The sequence below is a fragment of the Dreissena polymorpha genome, chromosome 1, assembly GCF_020536995.1.
Source record: "Dreissena polymorpha isolate Duluth1 chromosome 1, UMN_Dpol_1.0, whole genome shotgun sequence".
Lineage (NCBI taxonomy): Eukaryota > Metazoa > Mollusca > Bivalvia > Myida > Dreissenidae > Dreissena > Dreissena polymorpha.
Window position 1 is genome coordinate 184217590 of NC_068355.1, and position 15631 is coordinate 184233220.

Below are 15631 nucleotides of genomic sequence, written 5' to 3' on the forward strand. Positions count from 1 at the left end.
CCAAATAAAAATCAATAGATACAAAACACTTGTTGGAAATGGTGAGTTATGCAATTCATTATGAATATAAGTTACCCCATATATTTTACCGCAATGAAGAAAGTGGGCATTATAGACATATTGATACAGGAAAGTTTATTTATTTACCTAAGTAAAGAAGAGGTAAATTGCTGAATATCTGATTTTTTAATTTTATTAAAATAGCACACCAAGCAATAATCTAAAGAAAAATATATGGATGAAAATAATACTTATACTTGTATCAAACAGGGCTAGAATAATTTGTATTTTGTAAAAACTACTGAATTGCGGCAAGGTTTAGCATTTGATAATATCTACTATTATCATTCCAAAAAATATTGCCAAAAGGACGAACAATATACGTGGGTTTCAATTCCTCAAAATGCTCTATACAATATTTATTTTGGGCAATATTTTGGGTTAAATGACATAATGAGAAATAACAACCATAGCCAACCAACTATTTTCTTTACATATCTTACTAGCTTCATTAGTAAATAGCAGAACCATTAACATGTCATCAACTGTTTAGGTATAAATATATTAATATTGCTTTGGAATAAAAGGCGTACTAATGTGTGTGTAAAGCGTCGTACCATATGAGCCTACGCAGTCCGCACAGGCTATTTAGGGACGACATTTTCCCAAAGACAGGATTTTGCTAAGAGGCTGTTTTACAAAAGAACTTCACATATGTTACGGAATAGCTGACACAGCCTTCAGTTCATGTAAGATTCATGTTAATATGTACAAGCAAAAGCAATAAATGGAATGTTCATGAACAATATTGGCAAGTTTCTAGCCGCTCGCACAGGTGTTGGGCGCGTGGCCTATTCACTAAAACACTATTAATCACTTTGACAACATCAAAAAACAAATATATGATATAATATATACGATCATATATAATATATCACAAGTTATTTTTGTCATGGTGATAAACAATGTTATTTTATGACTTATTGAGAGTGTTTTAGTGACTCGGTTACGCGCCAAACACTTGTGGTGGCTTGGAGTGTAGGACATTAGCCCTCTGGGACATTAGCCCCTAGGACAAAAGCCCCTAGGACATTAGCCCCTTTGGACATTAGCCCCCTAGGACAGTTGCGCCTTAGGACATAAGCCCCTACCTATTTTTACATTCATTTTTTAGGTATTAAATTTCATCTTTTTTAATTAATGGAAATAATGGGTTATTAAAAAAAACAGCAACAGCAACACAATCTGTTTCTTATGTATCTAATTGTAAGGTAATTTTAGACTTTTGGATGGTGTCAGATAGCAAAATGTTTGCAAAATAAGAAAAAAATAGTAAAGAAATGGTAAAAAAACCCACTAAAATTTACGTGTGTGGTACAAGCTATATATTGTTTGTATTTACATATGAAATTAAAAAAATAGAATAAAAATGCTTACTTTAAAAAAAGTTTTGGACGTTTTAAAACACCTGGGGTCCGTTTCATCAACGATCGTACGACAAAATTGGAATACGACACATATTTCAAAGACGCATTTTAACTAAACATCAAATAATAATACTAATATTTTTCCGTATATCTATTCATTTCATTGTTTTCTCACATATGGTTTATATTTTGAATGCATATTGATGAACAGCTTTTGTATTTTCAGTCTCCAAAATTAGGTCGTAAATTAAGATTGTCGTACGATCTTTGATGAAACGGCCCCCTGGGGGCTAATGTCTTAGCGTGCACTTTTTGAAGGGGCTTTTGTCCTAAGGGCTTTTGTCCTAGGGGCTTAAGTCCTAGGGGCTTATGTCCTAGAGGGCTAATGTCCGTACCCCGGTGGCTTGGCATGATGCAAAACAAAACAATGCCTAGTCAACAAATAATATCCTTACTAAGGACAAGAAATCACCACCCAGCTTTAGACTTAAGCAGGGCTCTGGGATAATTTGGCTAGATGCAAGTGCATTAAGTGTCGTCCCAAATTAGCATGTGCATTTTGCACAGTCTTAACAGGGATGACATTTTCCGCTTTCATGATTTTTTTTTGTTTAAACAAAAAATCTTATCCGTGCAGAAAGCATCTTTCCTGGATAACCTGAGCAGTCCTGTGACGACACTAAACACACAATGCATTAAGCCTGTGCAGTCCTGTGACGACACTAAACACACAATGCATTAAGCCTGAGCAGTCCTGGGACGACACTAAACACACAATGCATTAAGCCTGTGCAGTCCTGGGACAGCACTAAACACACAATGCATTAATCCTGAGCAGTCCTGGGACGACACTAAACACACAATGCATTAATCCTGTGCAGTCCTGGGACAGCACTAAACACACAATGCATTAAGCCTGTGCAGTCCAGGAACGACACTTATCACACAATGCATTAAGCCAGTGCAATACAGGGACGACACTTATCACACAATAAATTAAGCTTGTGCAATCCAGGGACGACCGTTATCACACAATGCATTAAGCCTGTGCAATCCAGGTACGACACTTATCACACAATGCATTAAGCCTGTGCAATCCAGGGACGACACTTATCATACAATGCATAAAGCCTGTGCAATCCAGGGACGACACTTATCACACAATGCATTAAGCCTGAGCAGTCCAGGGACGACACTTATCACACCATGCATTAAGCCTGGTGGTCCCAGAGCCATGCTCAATCTAATCGATTTTTTGACACAGTAGCCTCCCTTGCAACTACCCTCAACTAAGTAGCCTCCCTTTCAACTATCCTCAACTAAGTAGCCTCCCTTGATACTACCCTCAACTAAGTAGCCTCCCTTGCAACTACCCTCATCTAAGTAGCCTCCCTTGCAACTACCATTAACTAAGTAGCCTCCCTTGCAACTACCCTCAACTAAGTAGCCTCCCTTGCAACTACCCTCATCTAAGTAGCCTTCCTTGCAACTACCCTCAACTAAGTAGCCTCCCTTGCAACTACCCTCAACTAAGTAGCCTCCCTTGCAACTACCCTCAACAAAGTAGCCTTCCTTGCAACTACCCTCAACTAAATAGCCTCCCTTGCAACAACCCTCATCTAAGTAGCCTCCCTTGTAACTACCGTCAACTAAATAGCCTTCCTTGCATCTACCCTCATCTAAGTAGCCTTCCTTGCAACTACCCTCAACTAAGTAGCCTTCATTGCAACTAACCTCAACTAAGTAACGGCTCATCTGTATACGTGTATGTTATTCACATAATTATTTTATTCATATACCGGCATCTAATATTATTTTATTTAACATTTATATGTTGTTGATTAAAATTTTGGTCAAGTTTCTTTTTTTTCTGGAACACTCATTTTTTAATGTGTATCTTTTAATATTCAAGATTATGGTATTGCTTGGGACGATCATTGAACTTATTGCTTAAGATGGTCAGCACACTGCTCATGATTCTGAACTAATAGGATTTACACAATAATAATATGTCCTTTAAAAATTGCTCAGAAGACGTATATTGAAGTGACGTCACAATACCCTTATCGTCTGTGTTCTTCGGAAAGAGCGTTAGCCATATTGGGAATTCTTTTCGAAGACGGAAATATTAAAGAGCATTACACACTGCCAAATACGGTTATGCTATATACAAACTGACCACAACAAAAAGTGCTATACTTTCGGAAAAAACCTGTACAAGAAACATTGGTGTAAAAATATTAGAGTGCAAACATTATTTAACTTTTCAGGATCTAAAAAGCGTCTCACGATGTCAAGTTCTTCCGTTTTACGGAGGATCTCTCATCAGGATCGGAATCATTTGTTTTGCTTAATGTGTACATAAATCTGCAGCTGCCGTCATCAAATTCCGAAATCCAGCTGCGTTTAAAATACAACCGAGCATTTTGTTTCTTATTAAATCAACGTTATACGACAAAATACAGTGTTGAAATGTTGATTATTACTATTAGGAACATGTATTTGTTATGGTTAAACTTTATTTTACGAAGTATTCTTTGATTTTAGCATGTTTGTATCTTTCATTACATAATGATTATTTACGAATAATACGTCCTGCACATTCTATACATAGATGGTGACGTCACTACGTTATTGTCAGTTAGACCGGTGTGACACAATGACGTCCTGCATTCGAAGCTGCCCAAAGCCATTCTTGCATCTCGGATATTGTCGCGGGAAATTTAAATTGGTATATCGGCCCACAAAACATAAAAACGAGCATTTTGTTTCTCGATAAATCAATTTTACCAGACCAAATCTAGCATTGAAATTGTGCTAGTGTTACAAGGAACACGGATTGTGTTATGTTTACCTTTAAATTCGTTGATTTCCAGCATTTACGGATCTTTATGGAAAATTAAAGACGATTTACCGTGGATCATTATTAACGCGGGTTATTAATTGAGCATTGCCCATGTGCATGTTATAATCTGCAATTAATACTTAGGTGACATGGTCCGTGTAAAATACAAAATGGAGCCTCGTTCTGGAAAAAAAGGCGTTATGCATGTTCGTTAATTGCCGTTCCAAATTAGACTGTGCAGTTCGCAGTTTATATATATATATATATATAGTAGCTATCGTAATATATATATATATATATTACGATAGCTACTTCTTTTCTCTAATATAAAACAGTTGTGGACTTTTCATGTGTTATAGCTCTACACTATGTTGATTACCTGACATTCACCAAAACATAATTTATCGCCTCAGTCACAAAGTCCATAAATGTATAATATTATTTGTGTCTGATTTATTTACCAACTTGAAAATGTGAAAATGGGCTAAAATTTTGGTTATTCATTCCCATACCCATAATAAACAAAATTTGATTAATATTTGAAAAAATATTCAGGATTACGCTAACACGGTATCAAATACACGTTAAGTAAAACGTGTATTCTTTTTATACTGTTGTTGTTCTTCTTCAGAGTTTATTTTTCAGGTCCCACGCCCCTTCACGGAGTCATTTTAGCTGGACCTGCCCCTGTGACCTTTAAGGGGAGAAAGATTAATTTAGAGCCAAAGTAGGTCAAATTTACCCCGGTTTCCCGGGTATTCGCCAAAGATATAATTTGGATCCAAATAGACCAGTGCGCGGAGGCCAATGATGCATTAATGTGCCCTGGTTGACAATCTCAATATAAATTCTTGTTTGGACGCAGCTCCGCCAAGGGTCTGCAGCTCACCGCTCTGCCTTTATGGCCACTCTCGCTGTCACCGGCCGTCGTCTTCATCCCCGCGACGGTTTCCCCATTGCGTTGAGCGTACTGAGTACCGCCGCCCCGGGGTCCCTCTATAAGGACATCCCCTCGATGTTCTAGTGAATACCGGTACTCCCAATGCAAAATTAGCCACAGGTCCGCCCCGTATTTCCTCCACATTGGTGATCTCGCTGTCCTACTATCCACGTCCCTCTACAAACGGGACCTCTGGTATTCTTTTAATACCATCGAATGGTTGATTTAAATATCCACCGTGTGTTACATGAAATATGGAAATGATATTAAAGGGATTATTTTCGCTAAAGCGTATGCTTTCAAACGAAACCACATCATTTGGATGGAATAAAAGCAATATTATCAAGACTCTCTGACGTATTACCGCTAAACCCTATATAAGTAAACGGATATTTTTAGTTGTTAAGTTAGGCCTTTACTATACCTATTCTAACTGTTGTTACAATTGTGGTTTATAATATTGAATCCTTTGCATAACGATTGGTCATGTTCAAATGTGTTTGTAAAAGTGTTATTCGTTTCATAATGCTGTTATGTTTTTTGTTGTTTAGATTTGTTGTACATTTATTATATAGATCTCTTGCGGTTACATTGAACAAATAAGTTGATAATTATATCTGTAATGAGTCTTCTGTTATAAATTATAAAATATATAATTCATTATAAAAAATAATTATGTTAATTCTATCAGTAATTATAACATTTTGTACATCAATATTATATGACGCCCCGTTAATTAAGCTGACACGTGGTAAGTGTGAACGCAGCAGGCTAGTATCCTCTTGACACTCCGTTGATTAAATCGCAGCATGCATTAATTACATGCTAATCTCTCACAAGAACACTATACCGTCATACAGTTTTGTGTATTGGTTGTGACACGTGCATATATTTCCAATTACCCTTCGTTTTGATTAAAAGATATAAAATAGCACACCCGTCATCTTGCATAATCATGCTTCTATTTCGGATATTCTAAACAAATGATAGGTACTGACATGTGCGTACTTTCAAGGTATATCCGTGACATGTTTATTGAATCACGCAGTATATCTCTGAAAATGACGTTTTGTTATTGCACGGATGTTTACTGTTAATTAGGTAATTAAAACATCCGTGATTGTTGATTCCCGTGTATTCTAAAATGTTATATGTAATGACACTTGTATTGTCGGAACACCATGTGTCATTAAAGACGTCTTATAAATACTTATTTTCCAGTTACATTTCATTCAGGCCCGTACCAAGGCCATGGGCCCAGGGGCCTTGGCCCCCCCAGCTGGCTGTCGAACTATGATTTTTTTTAGTAATCGGCCCACTGCCTTTTTTTCTCTCGTGCAAGGGCCCACAGTACACTTTCCCTCAAAACAAAAGAGCAGCTATGGTCTATGGTCCCTGATAAACAAGGGGATTACCGCTCGTCAATCGAGATAAGCCTCCAGGCAATGTTTTCTTATCGCCTTGTACACACATCCCCGATCAGTCCCCGATTGTGATCATGAATGCTTCATCTATCGATGGTTGATGTAACATGTATTTTGATACGTGCAGCGAATGGAAGCAACTGCTACAGGAGTTCGTAGACTATGGTCTGATAATTGCCGACGCAATTTTTTTCCTTCTTTGAGAAAGCCCTAGACGTATTTTTCCCTTCTAAAAGCTTAATTGTGTTTTTTTTAAACCTTTTGTTGGGAATTTTTAGGTCCCAATATATACTTTTTGCATTGAGAATAAGGACCTGAATTTGAACCGGAACAGAAAAAAAATGACAAAGATATTAAAACTGAGTATTTATAATTTTTGAAAGGAAATCACTGAAAAAGACTACGATGAGATAGTTAACATGTTTGTTTAAAAGAAAAACAGATTCATAAATTTGCCGAGCAACAGATAAGAATTTGGCAGAATACAGTGTTTAAAATAAATGAGTACCGAGAATTGAGTAAAATCAACCTATTAATGGCTCATTGGTAAAAAAATGAAAATTGAAACGACAATCGATCTCATTATATAAGTTAACCTGATCCAGTGTAGAAAAATATTGTATAATTAAATTATCTCTTCCCTTGAATGTGTTTGAAAACAGTAAAATATGTTAAATTGATTATTTAAGACTTTCATTATTTCCCCAAAAAATTAGGCGTTTCGCGCAATTTTTTTCCTCAAAAATGGCAAGGTCTTTCCCAAAAAATCAGATTAAAAAAAACATGTGACGTTATTGATTTGTGAAAAGATATGGTGGAAGGAATACGAGAGTTGATGTGGATAATCGTCAGTTTAAACCTGTAAGTTTCGGAAATCTAAAGCTTTTAATATTGTTGTGAATTCACACCAAAGTTTAAAGCTTAAGACTTCCGAAATCTGCTGATTTACTTGTTATATTCCATTAATTCATATCTCAAAATACGTTTTTTACAAGCATTAAAATTTACCTCACAACGTGCCAAATTAAAAAAAGTACATATATAGGCAGGGGGGACCCCTCCCAAACCCTCCCCGGTTGGGGCCCCCCAGTAAAAAAATCCTGGGTACGGCCCTGTCATTCAATTATTTAACATTGATATATCAGGAATAAACTTTTGCTAACAAAACGATAACATAATGGCATACGATGTGCCGCTTTGTCTAGAATGCAAAGATGACGTGAAAGAAAATGATCGCGCGATTTCTTGTGATTCTTGTGACGGATGGACACATATATTGTGGAACAGGTAAGTTTTAAAAACTTACATAATACTTTTATACATGAACAGTGACTGTAAGCCGATCATTGTTGTATGCTGTATTTCTGTAATGCTGTCGTATATCATTTGATACTTAGATGATTACGCACTTTGTTCTAGATAATATTTTGTATAAATATTATGTTCTGTACTTTGTAAGTCTACGAGACATAATAATTTTAGAGTACGACAAAACGCTGCAACAAAATTAGCAATGCTAGCGTATCATTAAAAATCTTAATAACTACTGTTCCCTCAATCTGAAACTATGGATCATATATATGTATATGATATGCATTATGGAAAAATAAAGTTTAAACTAAGCATCATATTAAAGCGCATATTTGCGAATAATATTGAAATTTGAATGTAAACGTTGGCCGTGCATATAAATAAGGTAAAAACGCGCGTGCAAAAATTCGAAAAGTTAAAATAAATGCAAACTCATATCAATACGAAAACTGTAAAGAACTCTTCATTATATTAAAATATGATTTCTTTTCAGAAATCGCTTAATGCGTTTTACCTAATTTGCATAATTAAATATTTTTAAATGTATATAACTTTTGAACGTGTAATGTTTTTTTTTTCATAAAAGGTACGTTTTGAAACCTCAAGGCATCTACTTTAATATTCATTCTAGATAAATATGAAAAATATTCATCGTAACAGCTTCGATTTTTTGCGCGTGCGTTTTCTCCTAATCAGTAATATACACGGCCAACATTAGCAATCAAATTCGATGGTATTCGCAAATATGCCCTTTAATATATGTTTAAGGTGATGCTAAGTTTTTGATTGTGTGATCAGTAGTTTTAAAGATATGTTAGATTTGGACCAAAAGGTCGCGTTTCACACGACGGCCATCATTAATGTAATGGAAAAATAACTGCGAATATGTATAATTGTATTATATCTGTATTTTAATGACATATACAATTTAATGTTCTTTTTTGTAGGAGTAACACGTGCTCAATATCTCAGAGCTGTAAAGACCGGAGAAAAGTTAAACTTCATATGCCCACGGCACCGTGTCGTTTGAAGATCCCAGTACTTGAGGTAAGTATCGTAGGACATATAACAGGAGTGTTTTTTCTTATTTTGATTTTTTTCAACAAGTTTGTTGCGGTAAGTCATTTAGGCTCTTTGTAATATGGGATTCGGATATAGTATGTTACTAATAAATAAAATACGCTACGGCTATATTGCAATCGAACATAGTATTGGACTCCGTCCGTCTGTACGTCACACTTCGTGTCCGGTCCATAGCTCCTTCATTCAACAAGAGATTATGAAAATGTTATTCTGTGTGAGTTGAAGCTTGATCTTTTCATTTAAGGCAACTCCACTGGCCTGAATGAGCATTCTGGCCTTTAAGAAGAAGACACATCGACGGTACAACGCTTCAGAAACGCCAGTGTTCACGTCGGTACAGACAACGGCGTTTACACAGAGGACGTAACGTCTAGTGGCATTGAACAGGTATATTTTAAACAGAAACGTTAATTTATTTCTTTACATAAGTCTTTTTCATGTATTTGATTGTTAAGTGACTGAACGTACCGACTACTCTTTATATATAATGTGCCAGTAGATGGATGCGCATTTTGTCTTTGTGTCTATATCGATTGCTTTAAAAATGTCAACACATACTGTTGAATAGCATGTGCGTAAATTCGTTATCGATTTTTCAAAATTATTCCTGATAAATGTATGGAAACTATTGATTGAAATCCTTATTGTACATACCATTCCTAAAAAAATCATAGAAATCCGTTGACCCAAACCTGAGAAATATTATTTTATATCGTAACACAGTTTAATTTTTTATATTTCTTTAAATATTTAAGGAGAACGTAAGTGATGCGTTGCGGGTCCTTGAGAATCCGGATTTAGACTTCAACGATGTAACTGAAGAAGACACGACAGGTGTAACATCTAGTAGCCAGGTACGTGTTTCAAATGTTTGAATATCACCGTTTTATTATATTCCCAATCATGAAATACGTAGAGGAATTATTTGATATTTTCCCAATGTAAAATATTTTCCCAATGATATATATCTGCCAACGTTCCATGCTGGCTGACTGGATAGTTCTTTTTGAATGCTTTGATCTTTTACGAGTACATATTTAATTTAAGGTCTGTATGGCGTCAAACGAAACAACATTGGCTATTTATAACTATTGACCGACAAATGCACCATAAATAAGCATGATGATACTGAAAGATAAAAGACTGAAACATCAATTATTATAAAGAAATCTCCGAGACGGTATTTTCCAACTTCGTCTTATTCTGACAATGGCTGACCGTTTTGACGTGTGACTATATTAACTTTGACCAATTCCACTTTCTTTAGTTAACGTGCTTACTCGGTCGACAGATCATCGATAAGCGGTTTGGGATTTTTGAAGCAAAATCAAGTAACAAACCTTTTTCACTCGACTTACTATTAATAAATACGCTCTTCTGCCATAACATACAGACTATGAGCCTATGTAATTAATCATAACATCGGGACTTATATGTCAAGATGCATTCACAATCGTGATACATCGGCTATCTCGGATTCCTCCGTAAGAAAGGCCTCGTGGCTAACGGTCGCCATATTGCCTTGTATTACTACTTTACTACCCAAAAGGTTGTCAGTCTATTGTTATGAGGCTGTATACGATGCGCGTTGAACTAGCGCCAAACTTTTTACCGAGACTTTGATTTTAAGAGCACTATTAACGTTCATTTGTGTTGCATTTTGACCTATTATCCAAATGATTTACTTTTCCATTATTATTTAATCACCCTATCATCCAATTTTTAAGATGAAATTACGGTGTTTACAAAACCAACCAAACCGAAAGTGAAACTGGATGCATTACGTTTCGCGATGTAAACATTAAATATTTGTTCAGTTTGAGGAAGCGAAACGATAATAGACGGTGGAATATGTATGCAATACAGACTTTCATTGCCGATTGTAGTACTGGCTAAAAAATACCTTTTATGACAGGTCATGTATAGAACGTTAATAAAAATAGTGACCATAAATCACTACAAAAGTCTGCGTTGTTCATTAATATAATTAATGCACGTTTCTGATCTAATTGCCTGTATCTAGTTGTAATTACCATGATATTGATAAAAATAAACGTTTTTGTCATAAATTAACATTACATGTTTTATTTTTATCATTTAGGGAATAATAATTGTATCATTGTCATCATTAAATATTCTGAAAATAATCTAAATTATCATGATTACTTTAAAGTAGAATTTTTAAATTTTACTCATTATTTTTAATGAATTTCCACATTTGCTTGATTCAAAATAAAATGTATTAATAAGGGTTTCAGTTGTTAGTTTTAACCCATTTTTAGTTCGATTAAATTTAAATTACTAACTGCGTACATGTATGTGAAATGCTCTTGAGTTCGTTTCCTGGGCCTAGAACCAGTACTTGGGTGTCTCTTGGAGATTTCTTAAGAATGCTCCCACACTGGGGATCAAACCAGTGACCTCCAGATCATTAGGTGGACACCACATCCATTACACATCAGCGACCTTTAATTAGTAATTTACTTTAGTATTGCAGCATTATATAATATAATGTTGCTACATATTTTTGGAAAATGATTAATGTTCAGTACTGAATAAATCTAAATGCATACAATTTAATTGTGTATATTTTGTGATTATTAGTTACAAATTCCCTTTTTACAGGTACACTGGATTATAAAAGACTGATAAACATAAAATTGACAACTCATCTCCCCAACGATACTAAGTGTGGCTCAGTCTCAGTACAAAAAGCACTTTTCCTTGGCATTTGTATTTATAGTAATTGCATATTTTATAATTCTGACAGCATTTATAAACTGTGTTCATGCAAGCATAAACACGGTTTCATTTTGTGAGTATTTAAACAAGAGGGCCATGATGGCCCTGTATCGCTCCACTGCTGAAAAAAAAAGGCTGAAACTAATTTCTCTGCATGTGCAAATACTTAAATATAGGCCCTATTTAAGCACATGTACACTTTTGTGACCTTCTGGGCTGGGTCAAATTTAACCCCAGGGGCATAATTTGAGCAAACTTTGTAGAGGACTACTATATCTCACTACATACAAAATGTGGTAGCCCTAGGTCCTAGAGTTAAGGACAAGAATATTTTTAAAGTTTTCACAAAATAAGCAAGATATAAGCGTATATAATGTTCAATTTTGTGACATGCGGGTCAGGATCAAATTTGACCCAAAGGGCATAATTTGAACAAACTTGGTAGAGGACTATAAGATGTTACTGCATACCAAATTTGGTAGCCATAGTCCAAATGGTTTTCGACAAGAAGATTTTTAAATATTTCACAAAATAGGCGCTTTAAAAGCGTTTATTCAATTTTGTGACCCCCTGGGGCAGGGTCAAAGTTGACCCCAGAGGCATTATTTGAACAAATTTGGTAGAGGTTTATTAGATGTCACTACATACCAAATTTGGTAGCCCTAGGCCCAATGGTTATGGACAACAAGATTTTTAAAGTTTTCACAAAATAGGCCCCATATAAGCTTATGTTCAGTTTTGTGACCCCGGGCAGGGTCAAATTTGACCCAAGGGGCATAATTTTAACAAACTAAGTAGAGGACTATACAATGTCACTACATACCAAATTGTGTAGCCCTAGACCTAATGGTTATGGACAAGATTTTTTTTAAGTTATCACAAAATAGGCATTATATAAGCATATGTTCAATTTTGTGACCCCCGGGGCAGGGTCAAATTTGACCCTAGGGATTAAATTTGAACAAATTTGGTAGAGGACTATTTGATGTCACTATATACCAAATTTGATAGCCCTAGGCCGGATTGTTATGGACAAGAAATTTTTTGAAGTTTTCACAAAATAGGCCTTATATAAGCATATGTTCAATTTTGTGACCCTCGGGGCAGGGTAAAACTTGACCCCAGGGGCATAATTTGAACAAACTTGGTAGAGGACTATAAGATGCCTCTACATACCAAATTTGGTAGCCCTAGGCCCAATGGTTATGGACGAGAAGATTTGTAAAGTTTTCACAAAATATACCCTATATAAGCATATGTTCAATTTTGTGACCCCCGGGGCAGGGTCAATTTGACCCCAGGGGTATAATTTGAACAAATTTGGTAGAGGACTATTAGATGTCTCTACATACCAAATTTGATAGCCCTAGGCCCAATGGTTATGGACGGGAGATTTTGAAAGTTTTCACAAAATAGGCCTTATTTAAGCAAATTTTCAATTTTGTGTCCCCCAGGGCAGAGTCAAATTTGACCCCAGGGGCATAATTTGAACAAATTTGAAAGAGGTTCACCCCAGGAACATTCCTAAGAAATTTCATCAGAATTGAACCAGTAGTTTAGGAGATGTTTAAAGGAAAAGTTTATGCATGGATGCATGATGGACACAGGACCTTTGGCCAGTGGAGCTAAAAATCAAATTAAACATTAAGTTTTGATGTAAAATCAGTTTTAATATGCAAGTGTCTATTTCACTTATAAATTAAAACAGCATATTATTCATTATTGAAAAGATTATTCCAAGCTTGATGTCATATTTCAACTTTGCATAGTGTAGTTAATTGAACATTGTATTGAACTGTATGGGCAGCTATATTTTTTAATTTATGTATGTTGTATTATACAAAATGCATTATTTCTACCACAAGTAGACCATATAAGGCCTACTGCTACTAAATAGGCACTGGTATGAATTTGACACTGTTTTTGATGCTCATACAAAACTTTAATTATTACTACACTTTAGTATATTAAATATTTTCAAGTTTTTGTTCAACATTTTTTGCAAAAGAAAAGAGTGTCTTAATGCATTTGAAAATATACTTAAAACAAACTAAAAATGCATTTTAACATACCTTTTTCCTGGTAAAGTGTATTTGGGATGATAAAAAATACACTTGAAGAGTATTAATGCTGGAAAAATGCGGAAAAAAAATACATATGTTCTGTTAGAAGTGTGTCTTGTCTGCATTTTTAATTGTATTAAATGCACATCAAATGCAGATAAATACAATGCCAATACTGTTACATGTATTGTAATGGACATAAAATGCACTTGTTCTTGTAATTAAATGTTGTAGTGAATTGAAATAACCTTTTATAACGTTTTAACAATTAATAATACCTTTTTATATAAATTTTCTTTTGAAATGTGACACTTAAATGATTTTTGCACCACTAGTAAGAGATATAATTTGTGCTCATAAAACTTTATCATTACACTATATAATATCATTTGTTGTATGAAAATTACCCGTAAAATTCATGTGAAAGCTCAAGAGATCGATAGCAGCGTGCTATACCCTGCTCCTTTTTCATGACTTGATGGTATTTAGTCCCCAATTCTACATGGCTAAGGGAAAATTAATGTGCAGATTTGACAAATAAGTCTTAACTGGGATCCAATAGGCAGACTTTCATATTACTTGTATTTAATTTAAATCATGATCTGAATTGCTCTTTGGCAAATCTTTATTGGTCACAGTATTCAACTGAATTTTGTTCACTTTGTAGTGATTATATTTTTTATATTTATCTGACAACATCTTTCTTCAAAAGTTTAACATGATTGCTTGGTTAGTTTAGAAACAAGATCAATGCATCATATGATAAAATGAAAAAATGTGTAATAGTAAAAATGGCAGCAAAAAAGCACTAGATTATCTGCCTTAAATCTGAGTAGATATGTTGATGTATTGGAATTTCTCATAAATAATGTGTTCCATAGTTGTATAATTGTATAGTCGCATGCATGAGTGGTGTCAATGTCGCATGCATGAGTGGTGTCAATGTCACAATACCAATTAAAGCCTATAATTTACTAAAACAATTTGAAGTTTGATGTGTGTTTTTTTCAAGATCTGTTATATATAATTATATATACATGTATATATATATTGTTGAAAAGTTAACATGCAATAAGTTTACTGTAATTAAGTGACAAATAGTTTTACTGATTTGGTTGGATGCATATATGCAGATATATCATGGTTTGTGCAGAGGACAGTAGCAAAAACAAGAGCTGTCTCTGTAGGATGACATACGCCCCCGATAAACGCTTTGATAGAAGTTATGAGCATTTTTCAAAACCTAAACGCCGACCCTAAGTTCAAGGTCAAAGGGGTCAAAATTGGTGTGTGTATGGGAAGGCCTTGTCCATATACACATGCATACCAAATATGAATGTTACATCTGAAGCAACATAGAAGTTATTAGCATTTTTTCGAAACCTAAATGCAAAGTGTGACTGATAGACAGACGGACAGTGCGATCACTATATGCCCTCCTTTCGGAGCATAAAAATGTGTTTCACATTGTTTTGGTAAATTAGGAATGTAGTTAAAAGAACAGAATCATCAATTATAAAGTTATTGATTATAAAGTGTTGCTGGCATATTTGATGCATTCATCTAGCTATAAGAAGGTCCCTGTCTTATCCCCACTGGCACTGAGCGAGGGTTCTCAAAATCTTTAAACAATATGAATAAGTACATATAGGGTCGAGAAAGCCTTGTTGATATGGGGGCTTAACACCTGAAATCAAAGCGACCCAGGTTAAAGGCCGAGGCCAAATAAATAAACCAGAGGCCGCATGAGCCTGCTATACTCTGAACAAGTATTTTTTCTTCTCAGAAAACTGGCT

The 15631-nt window shown here is 35.0% G+C and overlaps 1 protein-coding gene across 2 annotated transcripts in view; it reads left to right on the forward strand.

Moving 5' to 3' along the window:
- The first annotated feature begins 10295 nt into the window (after positions 1–10295).
- Positions 10296–15631, forward strand: part of LOC127864186 (uncharacterized) — a 42355-nt gene continuing 37019 nt past the window's right edge. For both annotated transcript variants that reach the window (XM_052403890.1, XM_052403891.1), the window contains exon 1: positions 10296–10361. The gene's annotated coding sequence lies outside the window, so the exon portion shown is untranslated. The remainder of the gene's footprint in view (positions 10362–15631) is intronic.